We start from the raw sequence: 21,507 nt of genomic DNA on the forward strand, positions 1-21,507 counted from the left end.
CATAGGCGGATGGAACTTGCCTTGTCTCAGATGATACTTTGGAGTCGGGCTTTTGAGTTAATGCTGGAATGAGTTCAGACTGGGGGACTGCTGGAAGGGTAAGATTGTCTTTTGAAATGTGAGGACATGAAATTTGGGAGGGGCCAGGGATGGAATGATATGGTTTGGCTGTGTCCCCACCCAAATCTCATCTTCAACTGTAGTTCCCATAATCCCCAGGTATCACAGGAGGGGCCTGGTGGGAAGTGATGGGATCATCGGGGCAGTTTCCCCCATGCTGTTCTCGTGATAGTGAGTGAGGTCTCATGAGATCTGATGGTTTTATAAGGGGGTCTTCTCCTTTCACTTGGCACTTTTCCTTCCTGCTGCCTTGTGAAGAAGGTGCTTTGCTTCCCCTTCGCCTTCTGCCATAATTGTTAAGTTTCTTGAGGTCTTCCCAGCCATGTGGAACCGTGAGTCAATTAAATCTCTTTCCTTTATAAATTACTGAGGTGTGAGCTGCTGCACCTGGCTAGAAAATAATTTTTTTTAAAGTGGGCTTATACTATGAATGCAGTTTTTACAATAAGGAGATTTAATTTTACATGAATTAAACAGAAGAAACAAGTAACACTGAAGATATTAGTTACTTTTGGATAAATGTTTCACTAAAAAAGATTGTAAATCCTAAAATATTTCTACAAGATAAAGTACAAAAAGTTATAAAAATGATTAAAAATTTAAATTTCTCTAATATTCTAAGAAATGCATTAAAAACTGTAAATTTCTTCTGAGTAAATTTTGACACCATCCCACAGGTTTTCATATGTAGGGCTCTTGGCATCATACATTTCTAAAATGTTTGTTATTTCCCATTTTTACTTTATTTTATTCCTGCTATTTAAACTTTTTTTTTTTTTCAAATATCCAGTTTTACCTTCTGTGGTCTGTGAACATGGCGTCTATAATTTTGTTTCTTTTAATATTTGTTTACATTTTCTTGTGTTTTAATATTTGATCAATTTTTGTGACTGTTTCTTGTATATTGAATGTTTATCTCTATATATCAATTACATTAAGCTCATTAACTGCTCATGTTACATAAATATATGTATTTATTTTTTTCTACTTTGTTCTGTCAACTTCTGAAAGATGTGTGCTAAAATCTCCCACTATGATCTTGGTTTTTATCACATTAAAAAAAATTATTAGATTTCTTCTGTTTATGTCAAAGCTATATTGCTAAGTGAATTCATATCTATAAAACAATTTAGCAAGATGATAATGAAATATCTCTTCATTTCTTTTAACTGAATGAGTTTTTGCTTTGAATTCTCTTGCTATGCCTACTACTTTTTATTTGCCTGATTAATCTTTTTCTCAACCTTCTAGTCTATGTTTTATGTGCTCCTTGTAAACAGCAAACATTTTTCAAACCGATTTGAGAGGCTACCCTTTAATAAGTGAATGCAACCATTCTACATTGTATTTCTATTTCTCATGTTTTCTTATAGCTTCTGTATTTTCTTTTCCAGCTATATGTTGCCTTTACTGAATTTTCTATGTTCCATTTTTCTTTCTCCCTAATGGTTTTGAACGAAAATATTGTTTCTTTTCGTCTAGTAATTATGCTTATCATGAGTACTGCATGTCTAAAAAATGTCAGTTTTATAATTTGGGCAGGTATTGAACTCTTAAGTACAAAATTATTTTCCCAAAGAATTTTAAAATATACTATCCCACTATCTTTTTGCATCCAGCATTAGTAATTATAGGATTATTGCTGGTTGCTACTCTTTCTGTCTATCCTCAGTATCTCTCAACTCGCCTTTTTTTCTTCCTGTTTGTCCTTTCTTTTGAATTGCTAACTTCAAAAAGCTCTAAAGTTTTCTTTTTTGATGAATGCAGTGTCATCCTGCATGTCTCTGAGGACAGTAATTATATTTATTCTAAAACTCTTGTTTTGCTTTCTTTATTAACTCTTATCCCTTGGGCATTAGTTCTTCCATTTATATAGTTTGGTACTCTCCTTCATGATATTAGTTTTCTTCAAATATTTTGTGATTCTGGGTTGTGACCCTATCTTTGTTTGGACTTTAGAGATATCCTATTAGTCTGTGATGGCTGTATGTGATTACAGTAGCATGAGTCGGGGGAGAAAGATGTGCCACCGGGTAGTTAAAATGGATAGTTAGTGTTCTAGGGGTTTCCTATCTGTTCTGGATATTGACAGCATTGGGAGTACTCCCTTGGCTTTTAAATCACCCAAATTTCTTGTTTTTGCATGTCAAACACCAAGAAAAAACTGTAAAGGTAGGGAGAGGTAGTTCTACATGTCTCCTTGTCCAGGAGGCTAGACATAAAGAATCCCCAAATAGCCATTCATACCTTTTGCAGTATTCCAGTCCTACACATATTTTAGATTATAGTTCTTATCTGCATTCCAATGCCATTTATCAAGGGCTCTCCATGGTTTTTGGAAGTTTTGCTGTTTCCTATCACAGTTGTATTTAATTGGTACTATATATTCTATAGAGAGGGAGAGGAGGATTATTTTTAGGAATGTGTAGTAGCAAGGAGAGGCTGCAGCATGTTCTCAATGTACCATCTTGTACTGAAGTTTCAAATAGATATGTTTTGGCAGAGATAAATGGACAATATTGTACATACTTTTAAGGGAAAATGTGCTTTTTTACTATACATTCCCTTCTACTAAAATATGATCTCATAATAGTAAGAAGGGGGTGTTTATCCAGTAGTTTCTAACTCTAGATGCACATTACTCAAATACCAAAGTGTAACCCCAGAAATTCTATTTTAATTGAACAAGGGTAAGAAACACTGGTACAGTAGCAGAAAAACTGCAGGTTAGGGATCAGACTAATTTGAGTTCAATCACCACTTACTAAATTATATGACTTTAGGCAAAAACAACATTTTGAGCCTTAGTTTCTTCAGCTGTAAATTGGGTTTACAAAATTGTGGTGAGGACTAGAGATAATATAAGAAGAGAGACTAGTATCATGCATGGCAAACAGCATATGCTTATTAAATGTTAGCTCTTCTAATGCTATGTATAAGTAAGTAGATGAAAAACATGGCATAAAGGAAGATCAAGTGAAATAGGATGTCCCTTCATACGTCAAAATCTTACAATGACTAAAATTTAATTCCAGATGTCACAGGAGCTGACAATCATTACCAGATTAACAAACTGAGCAAGATTATGGGATTTACAGAGTATTCCTGTCACATATTACATACCTCCTGGGCTCTTTTAACATTCTTTTTTCAATGCATCTTTCAAAGACCACTCTCTAGGAAATCACACAACTGCTCAATTCCACATTTCCAAATTTGAGAGAGTAAAATCTGTCAATAATAATGGCAACCTAATTATATGTTTCTGTTTGTATTTTTTAAAATACTATGACAAATAGATGAGCACTTTTAAGTTGCAGGAAATAAGAATAACTAGAAAGCTGTGGATCCCAGAAATTAAAGAAACTTTAGTGTCTTCCAGGCAGGAAATTATCCAAACCTAATTACAACCAGCTGGAGACAGCTCCATTTTCAGGAATGCTTAGATACTAGCAAAACACAGTGATGCCCATTTGCTGACAAGTAAATGCTCATATCTTTATCAACTGTGTCATTCAGAAACATTCATATGCCACTTGGCAAAACAACTTCTTAATAGGTAATATTCATTGAATTCTTATAAAAGTTTTAATTCATTTCCAAATACAACTATAATACTTCACTATTTCAACATTAGAGAAAAATTATTTTCTCGTTTCTTTACAAATGTTTTGTTTGGCTGGGTGTAGTGGCTCACACCTGTAATCCTAGCCCTGTGGGAGGCCAAGGTGGGAGGATCATTTGAGCCCAGGAGTTCAAGACAAGCCTGGGCAACACAGGAAGTCCGTCTCTACAAAAAATAAAAAAAAATGAGCCTGGTGTAGTGGCTTGTGTCTTTAGTCTCAGCTACTTGCGAGGCTGAGGTGGGAGGACCTGCTTGAGCCCTGGAGGTTGAGGGTGCCGTGAGCCTGGGCAATAGAGTGAGACCCTGTCTCAAAAAAAAAAAGCTTGTGTTTATAAATTATTAATGATCATATACATTAAACAATATGGCCTCAGTTTTAAAAACTTTATTGTAAAAGTAAATCTACGGGTGTAATCATAGTAAAACTGACAACACCACCTTCATTTAGAGACCTAAACTAAACCTTAAGAGGGCCCAACTCTGGCTGAATTCAATATATATTAACATAGTAAGTCTGACACTAATCCTCAAAAACAAATTCTGTGGCCAATAAGCACATGGAAGAGTATTCAATGTCATTATTCTTCAGTGACATGCAAATTAAGATCTCAATTCTGAACAGTCTATTGCAGAAGAGGAAGATATACTTCCCATTCATTTTATGAGATCTGCTTCACCATGATGCTAAAATCAGGCAAAATGTTTGGTATAATTTGTTTGGCAGAAAAAAAAATTTAAAAGAGGCAAAACAGTACTAAAAAAATCAATAAAAACTATACACCAATATCTCTCATAAACATAAACACAAACATCTCAACAAAATGTTCCTGTTGTATGTAAAAAGCATAATGCATCACAACCAAGTGCGGTTCATCCTGGAATATACAGAAAGTCCAAAATTTTTTTAAAAATCCATAAATGTAAACTACTATATTAACAGCTCAAAAAATAAAATCCATATGATCATATCAATTGATATGGAAAATCTGACAAAATCCAACAGCTATTCATAATGAAAACTCTCAGCAAACTGGAAATAGAAGGGAACTTCAACATAATTAAAGGGCACCTACAAAAAAACTACAGCTAATATCATATTTAATAGTGAGACTGACTGCTTCCTCCTGAAAAGGGTGCAAGACAAGAATGCCTATACTACCATCATTCCTGTTCCACGTATCCTGAAAGTTTTAGTGCAATAGACAAGAAAAAGAAGTAAAAGGCATATATATTGGAAAGGAAAAAATAAAACTGTACCTATTTGCGTATGACATGACTATGTATGTGAAAAATCCCAAGGAATCTACAAAAAACTTCTTAGAATTAATACGTATTTTAAGATTGCAGGATACATGGTCAACATAGAAAAATCAATTGTATTTCTATATACAAGCAATGTACTAATAGAAACCAAAATTAAAAAAAATAACTTTCAGATCAGCTCCAAATAAAAAAAAATTTTAAATAAATCCTTGGGTATAAATCTAAGAAAGCCAAGTATAGGAGGGGTATGCTGAGAACCATAAAATGCTAATAAAAGAAATCAAAGACCAAAATAAATGGAGAGATAGACTATGTTCATCAACTGGAAGACCCAACATAGTAAAGATGTCAATTTTCTTCAAACTAATCTGTAGATTTAATACAATTCCAATCAAACTCCCGCTTTTTTTTCACTGAATAATATATAACAAATATTTTTCCACATCAATATTTTTCTATAATATTTCAAATAGCTATACACTCAATTTCTGGATTTATCCTAACATTAATTAACCATTCTTTTGTACTTGATGTTGAATTCTAGTATTTACAGTATGTTCCATATTTCTCTATTGTAAACAGGGTTTAGTAAATATTCTCCTAATTCAGTATTTGCACACATCTTTATTTCCTTAAGGTAAATTGTTAGAAGTACATTTTTTGGATCAAACAGTATGCACATAAATACATATATATTTATGCATGTGTGTGTACATATATATTTTTAAAGTTTTGATAATACATGTTGTTAAAATGCCCTCTAGAAAGGTCTTTCACCTTTTAAATTTTGACTTAAAACTTAACTCCTCTGAAAAGCCTTCTCCAATTAGCCTTTTCCCACCAATCTCTATTTGGTCTTATTAAATTACTGTATCATTTATTGCACTATTTAAACAATTACTGCTTTAGTAAGACATTAAGCCTCTAGGCTATCTGATCAAAGTGCATGTATTTGAGGAAATGTAACAGGAGAAAATACACAGGATGATAAACTGATGGGCTATGAAATCGCTAACAAAGGTGGCATGAAAGGATAAAGTATTAGAGTTAAGAGGGTATCACTTTTTTTTCCATGAAAGGGGTCTATTCTAATTGTTTTTAGATTTTCCTATTTTTAGTTTGTGTGCCCATTAAAAGGCAGTAGTTGCAGGTATGGTTTGCATTTTCTGTCTTATCCTTGGAATCAGTTACTGAAAAAAGTTCAAGCTATGGAAAATTTTGTCAAATTCTCCATATCCTCAAAATCCATGTATGCTTTCTCTAGAATTCTATCATGCCTCACTTATAACACATGAAATTGAAGTCAACTGATGTCTTCCAACAGGAAAGTATAACAATCATTCAGAAACACTGCCTATTGTGCCTTACTCTACTTATGAAATGAAATCACATATATTAAATAAGAATAAACTATCAAACTATGCATATTCAGCATTTGACATCACTCACAATTAGCCTGTACCAATTAACTAGGCCCAACATTGTGAATATGTTTCAATTAAGAAAAATTAATTACCCCTGTTAATTATGAAAGTCACAATGGGATTGTGCTGCTATCTTTTAGGAATTATTTGCTGAGAAATGCTTTCCCTAGTTTATTTCTGTGCTTCCAGTATATGATTTTAAAACATGGCAGCCAGTATATTGCTAGATTCTTGCAAATATTAAGCAAATATACTAAAGCAGGAGCATATTTTACATAACCATATGTGTCAGACTAAATTTGAGCCAAGAACAAGAATGAATGCAACTCATATCTGATTTATATTTGACAAATACAGAGATATCATAAGCTCCTGTTTTGAATGCCTACATGTTGTTTCCATGGCAACTGCATAAACATTTTCCTCATAAAACACAGCCATCTTCATTCTTTACATCCGATTATTTATTTCTTTCCACTCTCAGGAAAAAGCCTAATTTATTCCCCAGGAAAAATCGATCAATGATTTTCTTAATCAGTAGCATTTGAACAGTAGGTGGCACAGTTATTTTTATGGAAAAACAATTTCCACCAACGCTCTTGCTATGTGATAGAAGGCCGAGGGAAAATAAAAGTAGTTCTTGCTTTAAGCAAAGTGTGACTACAAGCTGCAATGAATAATCCTTCAAAGAGGGATGAGAATGTGTATTAGAAACCCACAGATGGGCCAGGTGTGGTGGCTTACGCCTGTAATCCCAGCACTTTGGGAGGCTGAGGTGGGCAGATCACCTGGGGTCGGGAGTACTAGACCAGCCTGACCAACATGCAGAAACTCGTCTCTACTAAAAATACAAAATTAGCCGGGCGTGGTGGCACATGTCTGTAATCCCTGCTACTCGGGAGGCTGAGGCAGGAGAATCTCTTGAACTTGAGAGGCGGAGGTTGCGGTGAGCTGAGATCGCGCCATTGCGCTCCAGCCTGGGCAACAGAAGCGAAACTCTCAAAATAAAAAAAAAAAAGAAAAAGAAACCTACAGATGGTTGGCAAAAGCGATCACATTCAACTCCTACTTCTCTTTTCCACATCTGTGGAATATGATGAAGACTCCTTTATGAAAAAAATTATCTTTCATTCCTACAGAGTTTGGTAGTCTTAAAAAAAATACCTTTGCTGTGTGATAGAGACTGTATAGAATGGCTAGCAACTACAGGCAAGAGAAAGACTAGCCCACTTTAAATAGATCAAATGACAGCAAAAGGAGGAGAAAAAGAAACCACATCAGGTTGTTTCACTTTATCTATTATTTGAGACTGAGGTAATTATCACAGATTTCAGTGGCAGCAGATGGAAGAGATCCCATATTGGAGTTTAGCTATCAAATTAACAATAATTTCTCAAAGTCCTCAAAGGGACAGTGGATCTATTAACATTTTTCAGTGCTCAGAATACTCCAGCCTTTACTTCCCTTCTGCACTTGGAGCTCATTGGGCTAGCTAGGGAAGCCAATAGGGATGAATATAGGTATTTACTGCCCTCTCCTCTGGGCTCTCCTGGTCCAACTATAATAGCATTTATCAGTGTTTGTTATTACTTATATATGATTTCCTCAAGGGACTTTTCTTTTTCTTTTTCCTTTTTTTTTTTTTTGAGACAGACTCTTGCTCTGTCACCCAGGCTGGACTGCAGTGGCACAATCTCGGCTCGCTGCAGCCTCCACCTCCTGGGTTCAAGCAATTCTCATGCCTCAGCCTCCCAAGTAGCTGGAACTATAGGCATGCGCCACCATGCCCAGCTAATTTTTGTATTTTTAGAAGAGATGGGGTTTCACCACATTGGGCAGGCTGGTCTCAAAACTCCTGACCTCAAGTGATCCACCTGCCTCAGCCTCAGATGTGAGCCACCATACTTGGCCTCAAAGGACCTTTATAACACCCTCCCAATCTAACAAAATGTTATGTGAATTGTAAGGTGCTGAATAAGCTAGTGGAATAAAAGAATATTTATTCATAATGTATACACATTTTCTACAATACATAATGCCTCTCAGTCAAAACACTGAACTGTCTTCCAATAATTCCCCTTACCACTTCAATGTTTCAATTCTCTTCACAGTCTTATTTCTTCCCCTACTTCTACAAAGTGAATCTCTTAATAATCTACTCTTTTTCATTTATTTCCAAGGCCTACATCAAGGTATAGGCCAAGTATCTTTCGTATGTTTTTGTTTTCGGTCTTAAATGGATGCCTATTACCTGGGCATGGTGGCACATGCCTGCCATCCCAGCTACTTTGGAGGCTGAGGTGGGAGGATCACCTGAGCCCAAGAAGTCAAGGTTGCAGTGAGCCATGATCATGCCACTGTACTCTAGCCTAGGCAACAGAGCAAGACTCTGTCTCAAATAATTGAAAAAAAAAAAAGGATGTCTAACTCTTCTTGTACCATTTCTTGAAAAAACTAATCTTTTTGGCCAGGCATGGTGCCTGTAATCCGAGCACTTTGGGAGGCCAAGGCAGGCGGATCGCCTGAGGTCAGGAGTTCAAGACTATCCTGGCCAACATGATGAAACCCTGTCTCTACTAAAAATACAAAAATTAGCTGGGTGTGGTGGCACACACCTGTAGTCCCAGCTACTTGGGAGGCTGAGGCAAGAGAATCACTTGAACCCAGGAGGCAGAGGCTGCAGTGAGCCAAGATTTTACCACTGCACTCCAGCCTGGCCTGGGAAACCGAGTGAGACTCCGTCTCAAAAAAAAAAAAGAAAAAAGAAAAAACTCATCTTTTTTCATAGATTACCTCTGCATCTTTGTTAAAAATCAATTGAACATATGTGTGTGTGTATTTGTGGACTATTTATTCTGTTTTACAGATCTATTTACCCTTTTAACGACAATATACTGCTCAAGTACTGCAGTTTGATTAGTAAGTCTTGAATCAGGTAGTGTGAGTCTTCCCACTTTGTTTCTACTCAGAATTGTTTTTGGCATTCTAGTTCCTTTACCTTTCCAAAAAAATTTTAAAATCAGTCTGTTGACTCCTATAAAAAAATACCTGCTAGACTTTTTTTTTTTTTTGAGAAAGAGTCTCACTCTGTCGCCAGGCTGGAGTGCAGTGGTGTGATCTCGGCTCACTGCAACCTCCGCCTCCAGGGTTCAAGCAATTATCCTGCCTCAGCCTCTCGAGTAGCTGGGACTACAGGCGTGTGCCACCATTCCCAGCTAATTTTTGTATTTTTAGTAGACACAAGGTTTCATCATGTTGGCCAGAATGGTCTTGATTTCTTGACCTCATGATCCGCCTGCCTCGGCCTCCCAAAGTGCTGGGATTACAGGTGTGAGCCACTGTGCCTGGCCCCTGCTGGACTTTTGATAGGGATTTTATTCAATCTATAGAACAATTTGAGAGAGCTGACATCTTAATATTGACTAAGCATGGTGGCTCATGCCTGTAATCCCAGCTACTCAGGAGGCTGAGGTAGGAGGATCACTTGAGCCCAGGAGGTTGAGGCTACAGTGAGCGGTCTGGACCTCCAGCCCGGGTGGCACAGTAAGACTTTGTCACAAACTAAAAAACAACTCCAATATTGACTCTTCCAATAGTTGAGCACAATATCTCTTTATTGGGATTTTCTTTGATTATTTTCATGAGTGCTTTGTAGATTATCAGCACAGATGTTGCACATTTAAAAAAATTTATACCTATGTATTTGTGTTTCATGGTGCTATTATAAATGCTATTGTAAATTTTATAATTTCAATGTCCAATTATTAATTGTGTATAGAAGGACCAGGCATGGTGGCTCACGCCTGCAATCCCAGCACTTTGGGAGGCCGAGGTGGGCGGATCACGAGGTCAGGAGTTCGAGACCAGTCTGGCCAACATAGTGAAGCCTGTCTATACTAAAAATAAAAAAAATTAGCTAAGCATGGTGGTGGGTGCCTGCAATCCTAGCTACTCAAGAGGCTGAGGTTCAAGAATCATTTGAACTTGGGAGGCAGAGGTTGCAGTGAGCCGAGATCGTGCCAGTGAACTCCAGCCTGGGTGACAGTGTGAGACTCCGTCTCAAAAAAATATAGTGTATAGAAATATGATAGATTTTTATATAATTATTGTGAATCCTGTGACTTTACTAATTCACCAGTTATCATTAGTTCTAGTACACTTTTTGGTAGATTCTCTGGGATTTTGTGCATAGAAAATGATTTCATTTGCAAATACTGAGAGCTTACTTCTTCCTCTTCAATCTGCATTCCTTTGATTTCTTTCATTTTTCTTTTTTTGCTTAACTGAACTTGCTATGACTACCTTGTCTTGTTCTCAATTTTAGGAAGAAAGCATTCACTTTTTCACCATTAAGTGTTACATCAGCTCTATGATAGTTATCTTTGCCCTCTACTAGGCTGAGGAAATTCCTTCAATTCCTAGTTTGCTGAGATTATTTATTATGAATTAATGCAGTATCTAACCACTGAGTAATTATATGGGTCATATGGGGTTTTTAATTTTTTTTTCTCTTTTTTCTTTTCTTTTTTTTTTTTTTTTTTTTTTTTGAGACAGAGTCTCACTCTGTCGCCCAGGCTGGAGTGCAATGGCACAACCTCCACCTCCTGGGTTCAAGAGATTCTTGGGCCTCAACATGCCCCAGAGTAGCTGGGATTACAGGTGTGTGCCACTACGCCTGGCCCTGAAACAGATATAATTAAATAGGTACACTTAAATCCATAACAGAGAGACAGGGAAATCTGATCACTTTCTATGTATTATCTCACCTGCATAAGTTAACACTTAACACTTTAATTTCTGCAGTGTTTTAAAAGTTCCTTTCTTCAACAAAAAAAATTTTTTAAAAATAGTTGAGAACCAGAAAGAATTTACTGGATATTTTAGAAGGGTGAATGTGGCCACATGTCTACCAGTGACAAGGGCACAAAAAAGCTCCAATAATGCCACAAGTAGAGGTTTAACCCACAATTAGTGATTTTTTTTTAAAGAAATCACTGTTAAGACATATAGATATATACACATACATATATATATATATATATATATATATATTTTTTTTTTTTTTTTTTTTTTTTTTTTTTGAGACGGAGTCTCGCTCTGTCGCCCAGGCTGGAGTGCAGTGGCATGATCTTGGCTCACTGTAACCTCTGCTTCCTGGGTTCAAGCAATTCTCCTGCCTCAGCCTCCTGAGTAGCTGGGATTACAGGCATGCGCCACCACACCCGGCTAATTTTTGTGTTTTTTTGTTTGTTTGTTTTTTGTTTTTTGACACGGAGTCTCGCTCTGCTGCCCAGACTGGAGTGCAGTGGCGCAATCTCAGCTCACTGTAAGCTCCACCTTCTGGGTTCACGCCACTCTCCTGCCTCAGCCTCCTGAGTAGCTGGGACTACAGGTGCCTGCCACCATACCAGGCTAATTTTTTTTATTTTTAGCAGAGATAGGGTTTCACCACGTTAGCCAGGATGGTCTCGATCTCCTGACCTTGTGATCTGCCTGCCTCAGCCTCCCAAAGTGCTGGGATTACAGGCGTAAGCCACTGCACCTGGCCTAATTTTTATATTTTTAATAGAGATGGGGTTTCACCATGTTGGTCAGGCTGGTCTTGAACTCCTGACCTCAAGTGATCCGCCTGCCTTGGCCTCCCAAAGTGCTGGGATTACAGGCCACCGTGCCCCATCCAAGATATTTTTAATCAAGGTTAATGTTAGTACAGGGAAGAATAATTAGAACATTCATTCTTTGGTATATAATTTCTCCTGTCTCATATTTATCAACATGAAACAGGTTCTGCATTCCTTAGAATTATTCGAACTAGAACATGATGCTATTTGATTGACTTTTCATATCTCCTGCATTTCAAAGCAAGAAACTAGTTTCGGTCTATCATACCCATTCACTATCAAGACATAGTGACTCAAGCAAACAAATGATTATCTCTCAAAATCAAATTAGTAGAAATCCAATGAATAAGAGTTATAATTGTTCACTAGGATTTCAAGTAAAAAATTGGAAATATTTGAATCTTTACAAAACATGCATTGAAATAATTCTGGTCTAGGACTAAGAGGATTTAAGAATGATAAAGGATCTTAAGCCTTCATATAATTGCTTTCTACACTACTTGAAATCAAATAGTATTTTCAATTTCACAAGAAGAAAAAATCTTATAATCCTTCAAAATTTCCCTCTCCTTTACTATTTTGTATTCTTGTCCATTTTATAACTCCCAATTCTTTCAAAATGATTTTCAAAAGGTAGAAAGAAAGAAAGGCAAAAGAGTAAATAAAGATTATATTAAAATAAGATCTCTAGAAACTAGATGTCAAGTAAGGAAAATAAAACAAGAAATAAAGTTCAAAAAATAACACCAAAAAATCCTTTGCATATTGAATAGGAACTACTACCTATGTTGCTTGATTATTTCTATGAAACGAAAAAATAATTGTTGAAGGATGTGAGGTAGGAGGCGGGACTTGACTCCAGAGGTGGGGCTCAGACACTGGACCAGATACAGGACTAGCTAAAATGGGGACGTCAGGGGGGACAGCAGCCTTCAATCATGCCATGTGAATATACTGTTGCCATGGCAACACCCAGAAGTTACCGCCTCTTTCCATGGTAATGACTCAGTGATTACTACCCTTTCCCTAGAAATTTCTGCATAAATCATCCCTTAATCTGCATGCAGTTAAAGGAAGGTATAAATATGACTGCAAAACTGTCCTGAGCTACAAAGTACCCCTACAAAGTACCCCTGCTCTGCAGGAGCAGTCAAAGAGCTGTGATACCACTGGAGCTGTAACACTGCCTGTTCAGTAAAGCTGTTTTCTTCTACCTCTGGCTTGCCCTTTAATTCTTGCCTTCGCAAAGCCAAGATCCCTCATGGGCTAAGCTCTGCTTTAGGGCTCACCTGCCCTGCATCAGATGGACTTATAAATATACTAGTATTTTCCATATTCTTTCTCAAATAATCTTACATTTCTAAATTAAGTTTATAACTAGGGGAAAAAATTCTTTTGAGCAAACATTAAGGACCAAAGCCTGGTTATGCTAAATAAGTTATAAAATGTTCAGCTTTATCTATAGTTTGGCATTTAAGTTAAACATTTAAACTTAAAAAGAAATTCTTTCCAGTCATCTAAAATTCTTGGTGGAAATGTAACATGTTAGGAGAATTCTGCTTACTGTTTAAATCTGAAGCACTTCATTCATTCTGGTGACAAAGGTGGTTTTAGCAGCTAGCAAAACATTCCTTCCAAATTTCAAGGTGCTTTGGGTCTTTCCAAGATGAATGTCCTTTCTTCCTTGCCTCTCATTCCTTAATTTCTGAAGATAGCAATGTTTACTGCAAGAGAAAAAAAATAGAGCAAAACTGGAGAGTAATATAATCTCAAATATATTGGACATCTTTTCTTAGATATTCCTAATATCACCCTCACTCAACAGTTATAATTCATCTAATTCATTTAAGAAATATCTTTTCTACTTAGGTGGAGACACGCATAGAACCTCACACACTCAAGACCTCCCCATGGCATACCAAAGAACCAGAAACTTACAAGAACCGAAAGAGCACCGATGCACTTGAGATTTTCTAAGTCTTCATTTGATTGTTTTTGTAGAGACTTATTCTACTGGAAGTATATGAATACTAACTCAATGACAAGTCATTAAACTCAAACTTTATAAAAATATGATTCTAAGGGCCACAATGTCCAACTTCGGTATAACCTCTCTAAAATATTGAAAGCAGGTATCTCCAAATGTAAATATTTCACTAGCCACTTTGCAGTTTTAGTTTAGGCTCAAGTATGATTTTTAATTTCGTTTTTAAAAATATCACCCAAAATTAAATACATGTCTACCTATTTCTGATTCTTGAGCATCTATTTTATACATGTTCAAAACTGACCCAACCCCTAATTTGTTTCACTGTAACACCAAACACAAGAAAAATAACTGAGTTATTGTATACTATATACAAGAGGATGTATATAGATTATATGCAAACACTACATTTTATATAAAGAACCTGAGCATCTGTGAATTTTGGTATGTGTGTGTGTGGGGGGGGTGGTCCTGGAGCCAATCTCCTGAGGACACATCAAGGATGACTGTAATTCCATTTATTATAATATTCTTTTGCTAGTGTGATCATATATTATACCTCTACATATATTACAAAACCTCATAATGATACCATTCAACTTTTGTTTTAAAAAGTCAGCTTTCTTTTAAAGAAAGTGACAGAGGAAAAACAAAAAGCCATTTGTATTTATCACCTTGGTGGTATTCATTTCTTCCTGTAGAACTGAGTTTCCATCTGATATCACTGCCTTTCAGCTTAGAAACTCTTAGTAGTTCTTACATTGTATGTCTATTAACAATAAATATCTAAATTTTTAAAATGTGAAATTGTCTTACTTTACCTTCATTTTTGAATGATATTTTCATTGGATATTGCATTGTGACGTAAAGGTTTTGTTTTTTCTTCTTCCTTACAACTTTTTACTAATGTCATTCCATAATTTTTTGTCTTCGATTTTTCTGATAAGTCAGCTGTCAGTAATATTATTGCTATCCTGTATTTAATGCTTCTTTTGTTTTCTGGCTATTTTGAAGATTTTCTCTTTATCTTTGAACTTTATTTCTATTTTTTTGAGATGGAGTTTTGCTCTTTTGCCCAGGCTCAAGTGGCACGATATTGGCTCACTGCAACATCCACCCTCTGGGTTGAAGCGATTCTCCTGTCTCAGCCTCCTGAGTAGCTGCGATTACAGGTGCCTGCCACCATACTTGGCTAATTTTTGTATTTTTAGTAGAGACAGCATTTCACCATGTTGGCCAGGCTGGTCTCAAACTCCTGACCTCAGGTGATCCACCTGCCTTGGCCTCCCAAAGTGCTACAATTACAGGTGTGAGCCACTGCGCCTGGCCTATCTTTGGACTTTAGTAGTACGACTATTATATGTCTAGATTTGATTTTCTTTGCATTTATTCTACTTGGAGTTTACTGACCTTCATTCTGTGAGTTATGTTTTTGCCCAATATGGGAAATTTTTAGCACTTATTTCTTAAAAAAAAATTGTTCTGTCCCATATTCTCCCTTCCTCTTGGGGATTCCAATATACATAAGTTTGACTGCTTATTATTTCACAGGTCATTCAGGATATGTTCTTTTTTAAAATTTTTTTCTCTTTATTCTTATTTTTTATTTTCTAACCAAGTAAGCAGCAATGAGTATTTATTATTTTTTTTTGTTTGTTTAAAAGGCAGGGTCTCACTCTGTCATCCAGGCTGGAGTACAGTGGCATGATCATGGCTCACTGCATCCTTGACCTCCTAGGCTCAAGCAATCCTCCTGCCTCAGCCTCTTGAGTAGCTGAGACTACAGTCACATGCCACCACGCTCTGCTAATTTTTACATTTTTTGTAAAAACTGGGTCTCACAACATTGCCTAGGCTAGTCCTGAACTCCTGGGCTCAAGCTATCTTCCCACCTCAGCCTTTCAAAGTACTAGAATTACAGGCATGAGCCACCATGCCCGCTGACATACTTTTATTTATGCATCCTTCTAGTCAACCACATATGAATTATATACTTAAGAACTACTGTGTGAAAGGCAGTGTTCTAAGTACTAGAGAAACAATAAAAATGCAAGATCTCTGCTCTCACAGAGTTTACGTTTACCTTCTAGTACAGAAACATGGACAAATAATAAACTGATTTCAGAAATCTTCAATGCTCTGGAAAAAATAAAATTGAGTGTTACAAAGAGAATGGGAAGGTGAAGATGCTGTTTTAGATAGCATATAAACTAAAACTCTCTGAGGAGATGATGCCAAGTTGAAATTGAATAAAATGAGCCAGACATGTAAAGATTTAGGAGTAGAATTTTCCAGATATAGGGCACACATGTCATAAGATAGGAAGGAGTACCTAATGCTCCTAGAAAAAATGTTTCTAAATTATCAAAACAACGAATTAACAATTTGTGAGAAGATATCTTGAATATCATACCAGTACCATGCCCAAAATTTAAAAATTGGCCTGATTTTAAACCTACTAATTATTTATTCCTGTGTAATAACAACAATGAAATGACAATTATTTTAAATTGTTAACTTATTTTACTAACAATGGAAATTGTGTTTGGGTTCTGACTCTCCATTTATTCCAAGCTTCTGCCGGTACCAATCCTTACTTTTATTTCATATTTGAAAACAAAAGTTCTTCTCTCCCTGCATTAGAAAAGAAAGAAGTTACCTTTCTGTTTTATTTCTTGACAATGTTACAACGTTTTGGGAAAACATCATGAAGGCATGCAAACAAGAAAAATATTCCCAAAATATGCGGCCATATGCAACTATGTCACCAACCATTTATGATGCAATAGCAGCACTCACCTAAATTAAACCTAAGCCCTTTCTTCCAGAACATTCATAGTACTGGATTTTGGCTACTGGTAAAGAACAACATCAACTATACACCTTAAGGAGGAAGGAAAGAAAATACACTTATGGTTATAAACCATGAAATGCATAATAATTCTTCTAAACTAGGGACTGAATTAATGTTATGGATATAGCACCAAACAAAATAGTAGGGCATATATTTCAATCCTGCTTCAGATAGATATTAGATAACAAATTCTGAGCATTCTAACAGGGGACTGACCAGTATGCTAAGGCACATCAGGTAGAATAAAGAAAATATGCTTTGAAATGTATTTTGTGTTCTAACTGGGTAATAAGGTCATGTGAAAGACATTATAGACACACAGGTAATGCAGAAAAGAAGCTATTGTCTCAAGATTGTGAACTAAGAGGAAAAAAATTCAAGATCTTGTAGGTGGGGATAGCATGAAGTTAAATATAAGGTGAAGGGACTTTCTGTTCATGAGTACCCAGACAACTTCATCTAAAAATGACTAAATTCAGGATAAAGAACTATGTACTAATTTGGGAACATTAATAAGATAAGCATAATAAAACAAAAATAGGGAGGAAGGAATTAGCCTTGCATGACTGAAAAATATAAAATGTGCAGGCTTGATAGTAAGATAAATTAGACACTAGCCTCAACTCCCCAATTGGCTGAAGAAACTCAGACACTATAAATGATTTCAAACCTTTGACACTATATAATCTTTCAAAGCCCTACAGGCTAAAATTGGTGTGATCGTATTTACTCTGCTATTTAACTTAATAGTAGCGAATCGTTTCAGGTAAAAAAAAAATCATATAGAATGGAAATACAAAGGTCTACTAGGAATCTGATAGCTTACTGAGGAGATTTTTAATCATAAAGTAGGGGTTGTCAAGCCTTTACCCATAGGTCAAATACAACCTGCCACCTGCTTATATATGGTTTGCTAGGTAAAAATAGTTTTTACATTTTTAAAGAGTTGAAAAAAATCAAAAGGAGAATATTTTGAGACATAAAAACTAGATGAAATTCAAATGTCATGGTCCATAAATAAAATTTTATCAGAACATAGCCAGTTCATTTGTTTATATATTGTCTATGGCTGATTTTTTTTAAATTTTATTATTATTATACTTTAATTTTTAGGGTACATGTGCACAATGTGCAGGTTAGTTACATATGTATACATGTGCCATGCTGGTGTGCTGCACCCATTAACTCGTCATTTAACATTAGGTATATCTCCTAATGCCATCCCTCCCACCTCCCCCCACCCCACAACAGTCCCCAGAGTGTGATGTTCCCCTTCCTGTGTCCATGTGTTCTCATCTTTCAATTCCCACCTATGAGTGAGAACATGTGGTGTTTGGTTTTTTGTCCTTGCGATAGTATACTGAGAATGATGACTTCCAATTTCATCCATGTCCCTACAAAGGACATGAACTCATCATTTTTTATGGCTGCATAGTATTCCATGGTGTATACGTGCCACATTTTCTTAATCCAGTCTATCATTGATGGACATTTGGGTTGGTTCCAAGTCTTTACTATTGTGAATAGTGCCACAATAAACATACGTGTGCATGTGTCTTTATAGCAGCATGATTTATAGTCCTTTGGGTATATACCCAGTAATGGGATGGCTGGGTCAAATGGTATTTCTAGTTCTAGAGCCCTGAGGAATCGCCACACTGACTTCCACAATGGTTGAACTAGTTTACAGTCCCACCAACAGTGTAAAAGTGTTCCTATTTCTCCACATCCTCTCCAGCACCTGTTGTTTCCTGACTTTTTAATGATTGCCATTCTAACTGGTGTGAGATGACATCTCATTGTGGTTTTGATTTGCATTTCTTTGATGGCCAGTGATGGTGAGCATTTTTTCATGTGTCTTTTGGCTGCATAAATGTCTTCTTTTGAGAAGTGTCTGTTCATGTCCTTCGCCCACTTTTTGATGGGGTTGTTTGTTTTTTTTCTTGTAAATTTGTTTGAGTTCATTGTAGATTCTGGATATTAGCCATTTGTCAGATGAGTAGGTTGTGAAAATTTTCTCCCATTTTGTAGGTTGCCTGTTCACTCTGATGGTATTTTCTTTTGCTGTGCAGAAGCTCTTTAGTTTAATTAGATCCCATTTGTCAATTTTGGCTTTTGTTGCCATTGCTTTTGGTGTTTTAGACATGAAGTCCTTGCCTGTGCCTATGTCCTGAATGGTAAGGCCTAGGTTTTCTTCTAGGGTTTTTATGGTTTCAGGTCTAACGTTTAAGTCTTTAATCCATCTTGAATTGATTTTTGTATAAGGTGTAAGGAAGGGATCCAGTTTCAGCTTTCTACATATGGCTAGCCAGTTTTCCCAGCACCATTTATTAAATAGGGAATCCTTTCCCCATTGCTTGTTTTTCTCAGGTTTGTCAAAGATCAGATAGTTGTAGACATGCGGTGTCATTTCTGAGGGCTCTGTTCTGTTCCATTGATCTATATCTCTGTTTTGGTACCAGTACCATGCTGTTTTGGTTACTGTAGCCTTGTAGTATAGTTTGAAGTCAGGTAGCGTGATGCCTCCAGATTTGTTCTTTTGGCTTAGGATTGACTTGGCAATGTGGGCTCTTTTTGGTTTCATATGAACTTTAAAGTAGTTTTTTCCAATTCTGTGAAGAAACTCATTGGTAGCTTGATGGGGATGGCATTGAATCTATAAATTACCTTGGGCAGTATGGCCATTTTCATGATATTCATTCTTCCTACCCATGAGCATGGAATGTTCTTCCATTTGTTGGTATCCTCTTTTATTTCATTGAGCAGTGGTTTGTAGTTCTCCTTGAAGAGGTCCTTCACGTCCCTTGTAAATTGGATTCCTAGGTATTTTATTCTCTTTGAAGCAATTGTGAATGGGAGTTCACTCATGATTTGGCTCTCTGTTTGTCTGTTATTGGTGTATAAGAATGCTTGTGATTTTGTACATTGATTTTGTATCCTGAGACTTTGCTGAAGTTGCTTATCAGCTTAAGGAGATTTTGGGCTGAGACAATGGGGTTTTCTAGATATACAATCATGTCATCTGCAAACAGGGACAATTTGACTTCCTCTTTTCCTAATTGAATACCCTTTATTTCCTTCTCCTGCCTAATTGCCCTGGCCAGAACTTCCAACACTATGTTGAATAGGAGTGGTGAGAGAGGGCATCCCTGTCTTGTGCCAGTTTTCAAAGGGAATGCTTCCAGTTTTTGCCCATTCAGTATGATATTGGCTGTGGGTTTGTCACAGATAGCTCTTATTATTTTGAGATACGTCCCATCAATACCTAATTTATTGAGAGTTTTTAGCATGAAGGGTTGTTGAATTTTGTCAAAGGCCTTTTCTGCATCTATTGAGATAATCATGTGGTTTTTGTCTTTGGTTCTGTTTATATGCTGGATTACATTTATTGATTTGCGTATATTGAACCAGTCTATGGCTGATTTTTTACCATAAAGGTAGAGTTAAGTAGTTGTTACAGGAACTAAATGCCTACAAAGCCCAAAATACACATTATTTGGCCCTTTAGAGATAACATTTACCAAATTTCTAATACAAACTACATTCAAGATGGCTATTTGCTAAAATTTTAGAATTCATATTTTAAATGACTAGATCAAATGGTTTATTTTAGTCCTTACACTCTGGTAATGCCATTCCTTCATATTTCTAATGAATGTTAATAATTTTATATTTAAAATTAGTATCTCATAATAGAGACGATTTTTATATTCTCAAGAAATCAATTTTCCTAATTCATAAAATTTATTAAGTATGATATATCCTTTTCTTCTGATCAGTTTCTGATTTAAAGTTTGTAATGGGCTCTCTGATTTGAAAAATATATAATAGTTCCCATAGCAGACACAGTTCATTTATAACAATACTGAGAAAAAGTACATCAGTGGATAAGTGTTAGGAAACAATTTCTTGGGAGCTTCTGAATTCTGCAAAGGTGTTAGCCTTAAAACCTATTCTACAATAATTCAACTTCTGCTTCTGACCATGAGGGAGTAAACAGTTCCAGGATGATCCTCTCACCATAAACAATTAGAATACAGCATAAAATACTGGAAAGGACTATTTTCAGACACAGGCAATGCAGTATTATGATCCCTAAGAAAACAGAAATAAGGGGAGTCCTACCAGCAACTCAGGCTCTCAGCCAAAAAGAAATTTACCACTTCAGTAGAGGGAGGAAGAACTTAAACAGAGCCTGGCAATCTTGTTTACTTGGAGAGATAGAAAAAAGTGCAAGGAAGCCAAGAAGGCTAGAATTTATGGAGCAGAATTCCAGAGAAGAGGGAGACAGCTAAAGTAATCTGAATAAGGGTTCTCCTGAGCATTTAGCTAGATAAAAACGTTACATTAAGAAGGGTAAAATTTTTTTTGAGACCAGAAAAAGAAACTAAGGAAAAAATGTTACCAGATAGTTGCAATACAAAGATTCTCAGAGCTGACATAGGACCAAGAATTCAACAAGCTCCCTTCCGCAAGAAGAGAGAAACCCAAATATACAAAGCAATCAGCAGGGTCCCCAGAAGGGACAAATCACTGAGGGAGGGGCCCTAGAATAAAGGCCACTCTAGATATGCCTGAAAGAAATGTTTAAGCCTAGAACTGAACAAACTAAT

At 36.3% G+C, this 21,507-nt stretch overlaps 1 protein-coding gene across 26 annotated transcripts in view; it reads right to left on the reverse strand.

Moving 5' to 3' along the window:
- Positions 1-21,507, reverse strand: part of PEAK1 (pseudopodium enriched atypical kinase 1) — a 310,312-nt gene that overhangs the window by 122,756 nt on the left and 166,049 nt on the right. For 13 of the 26 annotated variants that reach the window (XM_063795320.1, XM_063795312.1, XM_054667838.2 and 10 more), the window contains one exon: positions 13,618-13,777. The gene's annotated coding sequence lies outside the window, so the exon portion shown is untranslated. Of the gene's footprint in view, positions 1-13,617; positions 13,778-16,123; positions 16,180-16,571; positions 16,675-21,507 lie in introns of all 26 variants that reach the window. The other 13 variants (XM_063795318.1, XM_063795310.1, XM_063795306.1 and 10 more) reach the window with 2 other exon arrangements.

The sequence above is a fragment of the Pan troglodytes genome, chromosome 16 (assembly GCF_028858775.2).
Source record: "Pan troglodytes isolate AG18354 chromosome 16, NHGRI_mPanTro3-v2.0_pri, whole genome shotgun sequence".
NCBI classification, from domain to species: domain Eukaryota; kingdom Metazoa; phylum Chordata; class Mammalia; order Primates; family Hominidae; genus Pan; species Pan troglodytes.